This window comes from Aotus nancymaae, unplaced genomic scaffold, assembly GCF_030222135.1.
Source record: "Aotus nancymaae isolate 86718 unplaced genomic scaffold, 86718_ANA_hifiasm-v0.15.2.pri h1tg000007l, whole genome shotgun sequence".
NCBI classification, from domain to species: Eukaryota; Metazoa; Chordata; class Mammalia; order Primates; family Aotidae; genus Aotus; species Aotus nancymaae.
In genome coordinates, this window is record NW_026988418.1 from 60,433,051 (window position 1) to 60,449,924 (window position 16,874).

Here is a 16,874-nt window from a genome sequence, read left to right on the forward strand (position 1 = left end):
CATGTGGCAAGGGAATTAGGACTCCAAAAGAAAGGAAGTAATGTCGTACAGGCCTGTTTGTACAGGCTTCTATAACTACTCATGAAGCTGAAAAAAAGTGAATCAAAAGTATATTAGCTCAATTTAATGATAAGTGTAGTATGAATATCTATGGTAATGGTAGCAGGATCATAAAAACCAAAGTTATGCATTACTTTAGAGCAAACTTGAGGCAACCCTCAATTCACTAGGTCTTGACAATTTCAAATTTTACCTGAGCCCCATGCTCCTGTAAAATAGCGAAAGTTAAAGGAATCCTCACATCCTTTTATGTTTTATGTTCTGGAAAATGGCTTCCTGCAAAGAACTACCTTTCCAAATCTGACTTAGGTAAGATTCATGGATGCCCCTTTGTTTACTTCTGACAAAGCCAGACACAGACCATGCAAATTCACATTCTTTGCTTCCTGAATGATTATCTCAAGTGTTTTATCCCCACTGATCAATACAAAAATAAATGTATCAATCATACTTTGGTTAACCTTCATTTCTTGCTCCAGGCCCTGAAACTTTGATCCACCCTCAACCTAAGCCAGCAAACGTAGCTTTCTCAGACTAGGTTGGAATTGGAGTAAAACATTCTCTGATACATTATCTGATCATATCACCTTTTTATCCTACTCTGTGTTCAGTACTTTCTAGCTTTATTTATTCTTTTCCATAAAACGGTTTTTTGCCTAACTCTTGAATTGCTTGCATATATTTTAATCACAGCATTTTTCCTATTGCAATAGTCTCCCTTGTCTGACTGCAAAAGTCCCTTCCCCCCTTGCAATGCACCTTTCAAATAAAATCTCTCCATTGTTCTGTGTTTTATTTGACAGATATAGTCTTAAGCAAACCTAAGTCTAGAGAGATATGCACATTGTTCTGTGAACACATCTCTCAGATAAATAGGCACCAAATGCTTGAGAAGCAAGTGGACTGACTTGGTGTACTCTGTAGATATCACAAAGTTTTAATGATACGCCGATTACTTTAGTGGAACTCTTGTATTCTATGAAGATAGGAATGTACTGTGCATTTAATACTTTTGGTTCATCATTTTCCAGTTCCACCATTTCAGTTGCATGATTATGGAATGAAACCAAGCTACATAAAAATCCAGGACTTTCCTGATGAAAATTCCTTTTACTAGAGTATGTGATCTGGACACCCAGGAATTCAAATACAGAGGGATAAACACAGGAGAGAGAGACGTAGCAAGATGAAGTGGGAGACTGGAAAGCATATGAATAATATTTGAATAATGTTTATGTTCATATTCCATGAGAGCTACACTCATATAGATTCTCTTTTTTCAATTTTGGAGTAATTCCTTTAAGTTTAGAGGAAAGGCGGACTGATTTCATTTATGGATTGTCTTGGGAGAAAATGAGTTCCCTTTTACACAGGTTTTCAGGCATAGGTTAAAAGACAACTTACTAGGGATTGCCAGGAACTGAACTGTATCCTTCAAAATTCATATATTGAAGCCCTAACCCCCACTGTGATGGAATTTGGAGACGGAGCCTTTGGGAAGTAATTATGTTTAGATGAAGTCATGAGGGGTGGAGCTCTGATGATGAGATTGGTGCCCTTCCAAGAAGAGACACCAGTGAGCTTGCTCTTTCTTCTATCCACTATGTAAAAACACTAAGAGAAGGCAGACATCTGCAAGCTAGGAAGGGAGCCTTCATCGGAACCCAACCGTGCTGGCACCCTGATCTCAGACTTCCCGCCTCTGAATTGTGAGACAAAAAATATCTTTTTAAACCACCCAGTTTATGGTATATTCTTACGGCAGCTCAGGCTAACTAAAGTCGGGCTAAAGCAAAGGATTCAAGATAGTTGGACAGGATAACCTTAAGATCTATAACAAACCTGGAATTTTAATTAATAGGAATCCTTTTGGTGAAGAACTTTGACTAAAGATTTTGGGTTTTATAATAATAATCCATAAGAAATAAAAAGAATATTGCATTGGCATTTATTGAGCAAGAGTATAGCTAATTTTAAAAAATGAAGATTTTTATGACAGCTAAAGGTAGATTGAACTAAAGGGAGAAAATGAAGAAATGGCCAGGAAACTAATATAATAGTATAAATGCAAGATAATAAGTGTTTGAACAAGGCTAGATTAGACATGAAAACATTAATAGTACTCTTTAAAGCAATTAGCTGGGCATGGTGGGATGCCTGTAATCCCAGGACTTTGGGAGGCTGAGGTGGGAGGATAACTGAGCCCAAGAGTTTGAGACCAGCTTGTGGAATAAAGCAAGATGCCATCTCTACCAAAAAAAAAAAATTTTAATTAGCCAGATGTGGTGGCGTGTGCCTGTGGTCCCAGCTACTTGAGAAGCCAAGGCAGAAGGTCGAAGCTGCAGTGAGCTGTGAGCTGTGATCATACCACTGCACTCCAACCTAGGCAACAGAGCAAGCCCTGTCTCAAAAAAAAAAAAATCAGTTAAGAAGAAAATATGATTACTTCCAAAATTAGAGCAAGATAGTATGGAGGAGGGTCCATGGAAATAATTACTTACATTCGCAACTGGCCATTCAAATTGAGCAGTTTGCTAGAGAAATAGCTTAAATCCAAACAAATAAGTAGACGTTCAAAATGACATCCTGAAGAATGCATTAAGTTCTCAGTAAGGTAAGAAAATCAAAATGTCCCTCAGAAAAAAGCAAAACACATGGCACTTACATTCTGCCAACATTTGTACTGCCTTACACTTTTTCAGTCTGCACTTTTGACATTTTCTATGCATGCACATGTCCATTTCACAGTGACCACCATTCTTGCAACTATATACTGCATTTTTGGTGATGTTATGTGGGAAAAAAAACCTAATAACAAATTTTTAAAATTTTTTACCATAGGTATTTCTAGTTAATTATTTTTATTAATATATGCCTTCATATTAAAGTAATCAAGCTAACTAAATTATTTCAATAAAATGTTTTTTCTCTCAATAAGATCGTTTGATATATATTTATCTGGATAATTGTCTTAATCCACTCCTGATTAACATATTTTATTCCAAGGTTGTTTCTTTCAGTAATCACATCTGGAAATTAAACTTAAGAGCTCTATTACATTAAGTCAGCTCTCTATTTTACTGTGGTTACATCAGCTAAAAGCATTTTTAAAACTATGATTTACAGAATATCAAGATTTAATGAAGCATCTCTCAAGACTTCCTTTAAAGAATATGTGATCATGTAAAATAAAACTACAAAGAAAACCTCTTTTCTTCTCTCACATTTCCACTCAACTCACAAAGGAAGAAGTATTCTTCCAAACTTACTTCCCTGTGCATGTCTCTTTTTCAGCACTTTCCCAGATGAGAAAGTGTTGCTAGTTTATTTGGACTGAGACATTGAGGGAGCCATGTTTGGCAGGGGGAGGGGGAGGTCTACATTTTCTCTTTCACTTTCTAAATCCATGCATAGTAGTTCCTCTTCATATTTCCTCCTTCAATCCCTGTTCCTATGCAATAATTCCTGCTATTGTTTTCTTCCATTCCAAGCAGTGAAGTCAATAAACTTAGTCAATGCCTTCTTAAAGCCCAGCCATAACATCATTTTCTATTGACACTTGAAAGTGGGAGTTTCATGATTTAGATTCAACAAAAAGAGTAAAAAGCCCAACTTAGGTTTCTAGAACTATGCCTCGTTTGTCAATCTAGTTATAATAGCAAGGCCCTGCATTTCAAGAGTAAGCAAACATGTGCCCTGCTATTCTATTCACAAAGCTGTTACTTCATTTCCCATAGTCTTCATTTAGCTATTAGCCTATTTCCCATAGGCTTCATTTAGCTTTGTAAGGGGTGAATTGTAAGATTCTGATGGTGAAACTTCACTCTGAACCTCTAACAGACGTGTTTTCCTACTATATTGACCTAATTATTCACAGGTTCTGTCCCCAAACTGCATTTTTTAATAAAAGCCATGCAGGGGTATTTCAAAACCTCAAAATTTTATCAAGGACTGTTTCACTCTTTGAAAATGCAATGCTCTTCACTTTCAGATCTTTAATTTGTTTTTGAAAAGCATTAAAAAATATAGAATCTTGTGTCATTCAATTCAGATTTCCTCCAAATGCATGAGTTATAACAACCACATAAAAAGATGTGATAGTAAACATTCATCTTTCAATACATTATTTTCTTTTCCAACATAAGACTGATCTAAGAATATGGAAACCTTCTACTATATAAATATTGAATTATACATTTAAATGTAAAAGTCCTCATCAAACATGAAAAAAGCACTACATCTAAACTTTACATTCATTCCATTTTCCTGTCTTTGATCCCAAAGATAGATCTATTTAAACAAAGCATGGCTCTCATACTTTAAAAAGTAAGAGTATTCTCACATACCTAAAGTTTTGTACTAAGATTTCAGTTTTGTTTTAATCTTATCCTTACCTTTACCTTCACAAGTAAGTGCATTATAATAACATCCTGATGCTTTATCACTACAAACTACACAGAGTTCTTCCTGTCCCTTACTTCTCAAGGAAGAATAGGTTGGTCTGGACCTTTTTATTCCAGGATATCCATCTTCAGCATCATGAGCAACCACGTAAGTGGGTTTATTTAATTCACAGAACTAAGTCCACACTGTCCACCACCACTGTACTGTGGATCCAAGCTATAAGTGTTGAAATGACCTTGTTAAGATTCAGACTATAAAGCTAGAGCAAACTGAGCAGTAGAATACTGGCAATAAGGTGATTCTTGAAAATCAGTGTCATGCAGCTGATAACTAATTTGTTCTAGCGAAATACGTAGTTTTTAAAACATGAAAAAGAACAAATGGTAAAAAAAAAAAGTCAAAATTTCATAATTGTTTTCAAATTTCAAAGTGTTTAATGCTCAAAAAGCAAAGTTAGTTCAACATCTCCGCTACATCCCAGAAGCTTGCTCTCCAGCATGATGGACAGACAGTAAACAACTGCAATACATGATAAATGCTACAATCCCAGAGGTATGCAGAGGTTGCTCAGGAGCTATGAGCACTGCTCATAGCTTACATACCAATCCATTCTCCCTCCTTACGTGAAAAAGAATGTGCCCTAGAGTTTGGAACCAAGAAAGTTTCCCCATCTTCTGCATTGCCCTTGTGTATACAATTAATTTCAGTGTAATCCAGTAAAGAACAATATAAATTAATAAATTATTTCAATCCCTTGCAAAAAAAATCAAACTAAAATACACTTTTAGCAGTTATCTGCTTATTTCAAACAAAAGAAAAATTTTGTTTGATCGCCCTTCTTTGCCGTTTGTAGCCAGATTTAAATTACTAGTTTCTGTTTTATTTTGTTATCTGGGTAAATTTACCTAATTCACAGGGTTACTGTAAGAATGAAATGAAATACAGTCATGCACTGCATAAAGACATTTTGATCAATGATGGACCACATATACAACAGTGGTCCAATAAGATTTTAATGAGGCTGAAAAATTCCTGTCACCTAGTAATATAATCATCCTAACGTTGTAGCACAATGCATCACTCACATGTTTGTGGTGATGCTGATGTAAACAAACCTGTGCTGCCAGTCATGTAAAAGTATAGCACATGCAATTATGTGCAGTACACAATACCTAATAATGATGATAAACATGTTATTGGTTTATGTATTTACTATAGTTTTTGTCACTATTTTAGTGTGTAGTCCTAGTTATAAAAAAAAATGGTTAACTGTAAAACAACCTCAGGCAGGTCCTTCAGGAGGTGTTCCAGGAAAGGCATTGTTAGCATAGGAGATTACAGCTCCATGATAAGTTTATAAATTAAGAAAGTTACAGTAAGCTAGGATTAATTTATTATTGAAGAAAGAAAATAATTTTTTATAACTTTAGGGTAGCCTAAGTGTACAGTGTTTGTAAGTTCTGTAGTGTACACTGATGTCCTGGCCTCACTTTCACTCACCATTCACTCACTCACTCACTCAGAGCAACTTCTAGTCCTTCAAGCTCTATTCATAAGTGCCCTATACAAGTGTATCATTTGTTATCCTTTGTATAGTATTTTTATTGAAGCTTTTCTATGTTTAGAATAATCTGTACAATACTTAGCATTGTGTTATGATTGCCTACAGTATTAAGGACAGTAATATACTGTACAGGTTTTAGCCCAGGAGCAATAGGCTAGACCATAGATCCCAGGTATGTAGTAAACTACACTGTTTAGGTTTGTGTAAGCAAATACCATGATATTCGCCCAAAGATGAAATTGCCTAACAATGCATTTCTCAGAACGTATTAAGATGCAGCACCTGTTATTAAGTGACACATGACTGTATGTAATTAAAAGCATGCATATACTATAAAATGATACATAATATATATCATTATTATCAGAAGCAAACAAACACCAACTTACTTCCTGCTTTCAGGAGAATTACTAAATTTAAAATTTAAAAATTGGATGTAGAAGGATCCAGGAATACTTAATTGTTCTATGTCTGTAAGTAGTAATATGTATGCTTCCCCTGGTGCTAAATCATTAGATTATTAGACTTATTCTTTTTTTTTTTTTTTGAGACGGAGGCGCCCTGTCGCCCAGGTTGGAATGCAGTGGTGAGATCTCCTCACTGCAACTTCCGCCTTCTGGATTCAAGCGATTCTCCTGCCTCAGTCTCCTGAGTACCTGAGACTACAGGCGTGTGCCACCACGCCCAGCTAATATTTTGTGGTTTTGGTAGAGATAGGGTTTCACCATGTTAGCCAGGATGGTCTCAATCTTCTGACCTTGTGATCCACCAGCCTCGGCCTCCCAAAGTGCTGGGATTACAGGGTGAGCCACTGCTCCAGCTGATTAGACTTATTCTTATCCTCAAAATTCTGCCACCAAGATTGGTAAATATCATAATTTTAATTAATTTACATAAATCATTTACAATCTTACAGCATCCAAAGCAATGCTAAATGTCGAATTGAGGAAGGAGATCCTTAATCACCCTTAATCCTCTTAAGCTTCTAAGACCACTTCCCGATGCCTTCTGCATTGCATTTCAATAAGAGAGGTAAAATCTAGCAGATCAGGCCACCCTTAATTGCACTCTTATAGATAGCAGGCATAGTATGGAGGAATCTTTCCAGAAAGCATTATTTTTGCTCAAACACGATCAGAACCCCACTTAAGTAACGTAGCCCATGCCTACTTCATGGATCAAGACCTTTTCACATGTAATTTCTAAGACTGTAAGCCTTTCAAAGGGCAAGGATTTTCTTTGTGGAGGAGCTCGGCTGTTAAGGTATTTTCACCGGCCCCTGCTCCTGGCCAAATAAATCATCACTTCCTTTCCAGTTTGGTGTTCGAGAGGTTTGTTTGTAGCTGCTCCTGCTTCAGAATGAATACCAAATGACAGCCTTATGTAAGAAAAAAATGTTATCAGCAAAACAATGTAGCTTAAAAAAAAAGAGAAAAATAAGGCCTTTCTTGGATGACTGTCAAAAGAGACTGTCTCTTTTTCACTACAGTATAGAAAACTGGCTGATGTTCCACTGGCATGGAAATCAGAGTTTAAATTATAAAAGAAAGCTGCATTTAAGATTAAATTTATATTATAATCTTAGTCTTTTTTGCAGAGAATTCCTGTTTCTCCTGCATTCCATTTTCTTTCTGTTTACCTTTTATAAGAATCTTAGGTTAAGATTAAAATGTCAAGCATGTGAATAGCTGTTGTGAATTGCATTTGCTAAATTGCATGAAAATTAGTTTGAGCCAACCCCTAAAAATGACTTCAAATTCGCGTGTTAATTCTCTTTTTTAAAACTGAATACAATTTTAGACTATTGTGCTTTTTCTTCTTTACCTTTCATTCTGGCTAACAATATTTTAGTATTATTGATTTTTGAAGTTAATTATTTTCTTTCTTAGAGAATAATTTAGTCTTTTGTTCATTTGTTAACTTATTTTTTAAATCTCTATAATTAACCACAATACAAAAAAGTCTTATTAACCATTTTTTACTGTAGTTTTTTGTTACATACCATAGCAATGCACTGACTGGTTCAGCAAGACAATACTCATCAGATACAGTGACATAAGTATTTGCCATTCTCTGGTCCAGTTCTCACTGCTTCATTCATTTCAGGCAATGCTGGACTTTTCAGACTAAAACATGAAGGAAACAAAATTTTTGCAGACTATTTGGAAGTATGATTATCAAATCAGTGTAACCAGATCCACAGCTTGGACTTTGGGCTCAGGTTCTTTGGTTCCCTTGCTCGAAGAACCAAGCAGAGAAACCTTATCCCCACGGTGTGTTCCAGCTCCAAACAAGAGTTCATAGACAGAGAGTGAGCAGCAATGCAGTTTATTGAGCAAGCGACAGTAAAAGCTTCCATAGCATGGAAGGGTGGAAGGGGACCCGAGAGGGTTGCCATTGATGGTTAGGGCTGCCTGGGCTTATATCCCCAAGTAATTTTGAGTTGCTGAGTGTTTGTCCCCTAGTCTTGTGTGGGGAGAGGGTTTGTGACCATGAGTCACCTAATCTCTCCTTTGAGTTGCCGAGTGTTTGCCCCCTAGTCCTGTTGACAAGGCTTTCTTTAGCAATCCTGCTTGAGGAAATAAGTCCTTTCTGGTTTGATATCTGCATATTTTTCCATCCCTGTCTCTGTGGGCTCCACCAGGTGACTGGGTTTTCTCCTGCTTGTTTGTGTAGTTGTGTGTGTGTTGTGTGTGATGTCTGTAAAAATAGTTCTAATTAATTGGCCTAAAAGAAGACAAGCAATTGGATCAAGTAGTTTTTAAAGGGAATGTAAAAGCTGAGATTCCTCTCAGTTCACATGACTTTAATCTTTGAGAAATAAAAGCAGCCTTTAAGATTATTGATAAAAAGCAGATGTCATCAAAATGTAAATATGTGGACTAAATTATGCAGATCAGATGCAAGATTTGCTAAGTGTTATAAACTACTTTCTGGGTTTTGAGAACTATTTGACATGCTGGCTTCATCATTGCTAAGGCCTGGGGTCACATAGAACTAACCAGGCCCTTAATTATGCTGGAAGGAGTCAAACTTGGCTGCACCTAACACACAATTAAACAAGTTACCAGGTTTTACATTAAAGTTAAAAATTGCTAGAGTTACCATTATGACATGTAATTGAAACTACTGAAAATAGATTTACATATGAGGTGTGTAAGAACAGTAAAATGTGTTTTTTAGTAAAAGGTTATAAAAAGGCATGGAAATATAAATTCTTGCCTAGGGTTAAAAGATTGTGTTACATTAGATAGGATAAAGCTGAAGGTTCAAACAAAAGTAGTGGAAGGATTGTGGAAATTAATCTTGCAGAGGCAGTCCTCTGTGTGAATATATTAAGTAAATTCAAAAAGGTATTATATAGTTTTTCTGTAAATTAAGCATTAAAATAAAAGCACAACAAGGTACTCTTTAGGCATGAATCTGCTCTTTAGCAAAATTTGTAAAGGGTTATAAAAGGTTTTTGTTTCTTTACAATTTCTGAGTCATCATTTTGGCAAAATAAATAACTGATTGTAATCCAGAATTCTATTTCATAACATCAAGTGTTTCAAAAATCAAACATATTTAACAACCTTCCCAAAGCTTTTTGGATGAATCAGAGGGCCCCTGAAACATCTAGAAAAGAAGTAAACAGGATTATTTGACATATTTAGTTACATGAGATTGCCAAAATGATGATCAATCTTATTTAGGTCGTATTTTGGTGAATAATACTAATATATGTTCCAAAATTGTATGGAATTTCTAAAACTCTAATGTCTAAGTATATGTTATCAATCATAATTAAGGTTGTTATGTTAAATTATTGTAAACCACAGAGATAACCAAACTTCTTTGTCAATTGGGTTTCTAACTGTAACTACCCTGGACATTTTATAATTCATAGACAATTATTGTCTTGTTGTAATCCTTTTCAAAAGATGGTTTATAATAGGCTATAGAACTGTAACAGGTGCTCTCAAATACAGGTTTTTGATAATTTTGGAGATTGTAACATTAGAATAAAGGGAAATATACAGGACTCATGAAGAGCTAAAATGTTTGCAAATAACAAGCAAAACAAGAGTTAATTAAGTAGACTGAACTCAGGAAACTGAAGCAAATCATTTTTACCTTTGCTTGGAATATTGCTGATCCATGGTTTTTTTGTTCAGTCAAGGAAACTTATTTTGAACTATTTACAGCCTTTAGTAATTGAGTAAGTTATACTTCTGTAAACAAAATTTGGAACATATTTGTTTCTCTCTGCCTGGTTCCTCTAGAATTCAGAAACTATCTGTGAGTATTCTTAACTTACGGCAATATAGTTCTTTGCATCAGTGCAATAAGAATCCATTTTTCTACACTTGATCTTAGCCAAAAGGCTGAGAAGTGATAAAATTCCATTTTTCTTTTACAACAAAACACAATTGGAGAAACTGGTTGTTCTATCAGGGCTTTGACTGGAAGAGTATTCTTCCCTTTAAGGAATCAAGCTCGACTCGCAGAATCCAATAAAAGCCAATGGGGAGCGTGGGCTCATACCCTTGTCCTTGTACAGGGTTCCTGACCTGTGGTCAGCAAAGAATGTCACTTTCTAACAGGTCCAGAAGCTCCAAGTTTATTATGGTACCTTAAGAGGAGAGGATCACCCAATTCACTGATATTTTAAGATACAAATCAATGGCTAGGCTCAGCTTTAAAAAGTCTTACCTGAGATGCCTTGTGGAACAGAGTTCCGTCAAAGCCAATCTAAAAGGCCTATGTAGAAATAGTCATTCTTGCTGTACTTTGTGCAAATAATCAGTCCAAGTTTAAGACTAAAGTCTATTTTGCAAACAACTCAGTCCTATCATGGTTTGTTTTTTAATAAAACTAGGACTAGAGAAAGAGAATTATGCTTCAAACTTATCATACATTTGTTATTAAATTCTAAATTTATTAGTTGTTTTCAAGTTTTTGCCTACATTTTAAGACTAGCCCTGCTTATTCCTGTGACCCAACCAGCAATCTCCAGCTACAGCTCAGAAAGAACAAAAGGGGATGGGTAATGTAAGTCTAGATCAATATTCAAGTTCTAATTATCCCGAAAATCCTGCCAGGTGATGGGAATAAATAGGATGCCCACAACTCAGAGGTTTCCTTTTAGGGAAAGTAAAACCAAGGGATCTAACCAAAGCCAAGCACCATGCACCCAAATCCTAGCAAGCATAACTATAGCCACCAGTTATCTGGTTGTGTCACAAGACATCATTTTCTCTCCCTTGTTGTAGGAGAAGTCAGTTCCACAGCTTTACCTTAGCATTCGGCTTATTATGGGTCCATGCCACCCCACTCTGCAAGACACATTTTGGTTCCAAACTCAATTCCAAGCTTCAGTAAAAACCCTAGGAAAGAAAATTGATCCAAGGGATCCAGAGGCAGACAAAAAATGAAAATCAAAAGGCACAGCACAGGTGAACATGGCTGATTCCTGCCCTGCCAATTAAGCCAAGCCTCCCATTTCATAGATAAAAGCCACGCTAGTATCCATGCCATAAATGAGGTATAGGGAATTCAAGGCTACTGACAGTAGGTAGGATAGAGACAGAGGTAAGAGCAGATAATTCCTATTTTCTAGGCCCTCCTTGCTTCATCGGTGCAAGCTGCTTTGGCACACATGGTGGCACCTGCAAAGGTCACCAGGACCCAGGGATGCAAGGATGGAAGAGGGAAAGACGATGCTCTTCCTTATCTCCCTCATGTATGCCCAGTATCTGCTAGGAAGAGAAGGGAACCAGGGACACTTGCTCCCCTCTTTCTAGAAGAGTAGCGGTTCATATTCAATCTATACTCCTTTCAAATGCAAGCTGAACCCCTGGGACTCCTTTGAAAAAAATGCCTTTGTTTTTCCTTTCTCCTCCTCTGTCCTCTCTTCACTGATAGGTAACTGTGTCTCTGTACTACAGAACACTCCCCTCAGATGCGTCCTCCAAACTGGAAAGAGTTGATTTCCCAAACCTTAAACTAGTAGCTTAAGGATTGGGCTCAGGGAAAGGGAGACCAGAAGCTCAAAATGCTGGCAAAAGGGTAAAGTTTTTTATCAGACCTGCTTTTGGCCTCCCTCACTCTTTGCAAACCCGTAAAGCACCCTGGGATTTTTGAGCTGCCCTTACCCCTCCCCTTGTTTCATTTTGATACATGTTTTCTAATAACGCAGTTTGTCTTGTCTCACCTTCAGACCATCAAACTCCATACAGTCATGCAATCGGAGCCTCAGAGGATGGCTTCTGCTGTGAACCCCTTAGATAGGCCTCTGAGGGAGGTCTGACTGCTGTTTCTCCAAAGCAGCACCCCCTCTCAGCAGGAAGTAGTTAAGATTGGTCTTCATCCTTATCCTTTTCCTTTTCCCTTTGCTTATTGTAACAGCAGTTAGATGTACCTCTTTAGAGGAGAGAATAGACAGCCAGTTGAGGAGGGGTCCCCTGAAAAACTCCAACTGGCCTGTGCACTGGGAGGAGTGCACATTGTGGTAGAGCCACAGAAGTTCACACCGTTTGCAGCGAGGGGGAGCCTGGACCCTCCTCTACCTGGGTGCAAACTGGGATTCAGTCTGTGAGGTGGAAAGCACACTAGTAGGGACTCTGGCTTCTCAGAGAATCCCTGTTACCCTTTTTTTTTCTTTTTTGGCCCAATAAATTCCATTATTCTCACCCTTAAAATTGTTTGTGTGCCTAATTTTTCATGGCCATGTTACAAGGACTTAGCTCTTAGCTGAACTAAGGAGAATGTCCTACATCTTCTTATGCTTTTTATTCCTGTTACACCCCGGGACCAAGTTTTCTTATAGTTTTTGAAGCAATTTGTCTGCCTGCATAGGGCCTCACTTTTTGGCCCATTGGGGACCCCACCTACTATCTTTTTTTGAGTTAGCACCCTCATAATATAACATGTAACCTTTTGTTTCTAGCTTTTCTCACTCAACATAATGCTTGTGAATACATCCACATGTATCAGTACTTCATTTCTTTTTATGGCTGTGTAATATTCCATTTGATGTATATACCACTGTTTGTTTAGCCATTCTTTCTTTTTTTTTTCTTGAGCCAGAGTCTCACTCCATAACTCAGGCTGGAGTGCAGTGTCACAATCTTGGCTCACTGCAAACTCCGCCTCCCAGGTTCAAGTGATTCTTGTGCCTTGGTCTCCCAAGTAACTGGAATATAACCTCACAAATTTTCCCCTCCTCTGTTCTCAAGTGGGTAATTGTGATGAGATGGGACCAAGGTTAAGGGTATATATTATATTAAGGATATAATATAGCCTACAAAAACTGGGAAAAGTTTGATTCTCCCAAACCTTAGAACAAAAAAAACTAGTTTTCCTTTGCAATACTGTTTGGCCTAAAAATGAACTGGAAATAAATTACAAAAGTCAGCCTTGCAGGAGGTCCTCAGATTAACCTCTTCAATCTTTTATGAACAAAGAGCAAAGTAAGGAGGACAGGGCTAAGAAAAAGGAGAAGCACAGGGAACAAAGGCAGGTTCCACTATTGGCTGCTTTACAAGCCGTCAAGCCCCCTCTAGGTTGCCTTCAGAATACCCTCATAGGTAACTGCCATCAGTGCAGGAAGCCAGGCCACTGGAAGGCAAATGGCCCCAATGGGATACATGGGACAAAGCCGCATGTGGCTTTCACCCTCTGCTGTAGCCTTGAATTCCCTAGACCTCATTTATGGTGTGGATACTAGCATGGCTTTTATCTATGAATTTACATATCATATTACCCTATTTGTATGAAATATCCAGAATAGGTAAATCTATAGAGATGAAACACACATTGGTGGTTGTCAGGACATGAGGATAATGAGTACACAGCTTATTGGGTATGGGCTTTCCTGTTGGGGTGATGAAATGTTTAGAACTACATGGAGATGGTAACTGCATGATATTGTGAATACACTAAATGCCACTGAATTGTTCACTTTGAAATGGTTAATTCTGTGTTACATGAATCTCACTTGAGTATTTTCAGCTAGGCCCTACAGATGGAACTCATATTAAGCAACCAGAAACTATGTCTCCTAAAGTACTGATTTTCACTATATGTTTAGATCAAATGAATTCTATTCCATATTTTGGAGTTGTTTTGAATTTAAAAACTAAACTAGATGTGGCTTTCAATCCCCCCAAAAAAGCAGTATAAATTATAGTTACAAGATAAATGATTAAGTGGTTCTTTTTCTCAAGTCGTTAAAAACATATTTAAGGTTCATAACAGAAAAAGTAAATAGTATTTAATATAGCTGGATTATTTCTACATAATTGGTTTTTCATTCATGATCTGGTTTTGGACTGTTTATTTCAGTTTAGTAATTAACTATTATCATCATCATTAATGAAACAGAAACCAATCACCTCTTCTAATCATTTATGAAACACTAGTCACACAAAGTCTAAACAAAAAACAGGATCTGGGCAAAGTAACCACTCTTTAAAAGCTACCGCCACTAGTTATAAGATTATTCAAGTTACTTTGTTGTTGTTTTCCATTTATTATGATAGAATCCTAGAGACCTACAGCATTTCTCTTGGCATAGCAGTTCTAGAGTCTATCTGAATTCTTCTATACAAGGGTAATTATTTTAACACGCTTTTATACACTGATGTGAAAAGGTGAGTTTTCAGCTGCTTATTTATGTCTATAAGTTTTTTTTAAGTTTCCTATTAATCAAGACACTCTTAGAGACATTTTTTTCTATTCTACCTAATTTTTAGTTGACTGAGTGAAAAGGCATGGGAGACGGTTTAAGATATATTTCTCAGTTCAAGATATATTTCTTGCGGCTGGATGCAGTGGTTCACACCTATAATCCTAGCACTTTGGGAGGCCAAGGTGGGTGGATCACTTAAGGCCAAAAGTTTGAGACTGGCCTGGCCAACATGGTGAAACCCCATCTCTACTAAAAATATAAAAATTAGCCAGGCATGATGGCGGGCACCTGTAGTCCCAGCTACTAGGGAGGCTGAATTAATTAATTAATAAGATATATTTCTTTCCACACTGCTGTGCCTGACACATCAAGTCCCAGCTACTCAGGCAACTAAGGCAGGAGTATTGTTTGAACCCAGGAGTTCTAGTCAAGTCTAAGCAACATAGAAAAACTCCTGTCTTAGAAAAAATACATCTTGTAAGATGGTACAAGCAAAATTATCAATTTGTGTACCCAAAAACAAAATTAGATTTAATATTCAATTTTCAAAGATTATTTACTGAGATTTAATGAGAATGCCACAACATTTTAAATGGTTTATACAAAAATATATTGCACTGTTGTAATTCTTTCTTTCCAAAGTTACATATTTTATTGAGTTGAGAATTTTTTTTTTTTTTTTTTTGAGACAGAGTCTCACTTTGTTACCAGGCTGGAGTGCAGTGGTATGATCTCCCCTCACTGCAATCTCCACCTCCTGGGTTCAAGCGATTCTCCTGACTCAGCCTCCTAAGTAGCTGGAACTACAGGTGCACATCACCACGCCCAGCCAATTTTTGTGTTTTTAGTAGAGACCAGGTTTCACCATCTTGGCCAGGATGGTCTCGATCTCGACCTCGTGATCCACCAGCCTCCACCTCCCAAAGTGCTGGGATTACAGGTGTGAGCCACCACATCCAGCCGAGAATATTATTAATTTAGGAAGATAAGGCAAAAAACTAGAATGCTAATTAGAAGATAAGGAATAATCATGGGATACCAGCTTTATATACATATGATACTAGTGACTGGTCATCAATTAAATATGTTCTTTGAGCTGTTTTTCCAATACTTTTCACAATTCACAGCTGCACCTTGCTAGCTAAAGGGGTCAATTTGTAGCTGTGAAACAGGAAAAGGCTCCAATCTGTGATTGGTGATCTAATTTATGATCTTTTTTACGTTATCATTCAATTAGACTCTTGGTCTGTGACTATCTTCTTTACTATTGTGTTCCCAGTGCCATCACAGGGCCTGACTCACAGTGGGTGATCAATAAGTGTTTATTGTATAAATGAATAAATGATAAAGAATGAATGGCTATGGTAACCAACTGAGCTGCCTCTAGGATTCAAGAAAGTCAGAATACTCAAGGCATTATTTATCTTACACCTTCTTTTTGAAGTCAAGATTTATTCTCATTTTGTAGGAGAAAAACTGAGCACTAGCAGTTGACAATTTGTTTATGCATCTATTAGTACTTTATCTTGCTGGACTATAATTGGTTTCATTCATATGTGTCTAACCAATTGATTGTGTATAGCTTACAAGCCGTGATAGTTTTTACTTTTATTTCTCCGGTGCTTAATACGATGACTTGCATGTAAGAGACACTCAATAGATGTTTATTGAGCCCAAGGTTGATACTTTTCTAAAATATTCTTCTCTTCATTTTTATGTTGTTTCTAGTACTTTAGTATAGTAGAGACTTCAGAATTCAGAAATCTATAGAAAATTACAGAGGCATTTCTACCTATGTATAACTTTAATATATTTTCAAAATCATATTGATTAGCACTGGTTTATAAAAACACAATTCCAAAAATTTAGGGCTTCTAATTAGCATTTAATAGTATTTCATAAAGTTTTTCAGGCATCTTTGGTAAAACATTATACATTTTAAAAATCATATTAATAAAATAACCTATGAATAAATGAAATCTCATGACAGTCTCAATTTCAAGGACAGAAAAATTTTCTAAAGTGTTCTAGTTCCAGTTTTCCTATCTAGAGAATTTAGAAAACAATACTGCCCAATATATTTCCATAATATCAGTCAAAATCTTCTGCATAAATATTATATTTTCTCCAAAGTGTCAAGGTATATGAGCATCTGTTAAGGATCTTATTCTG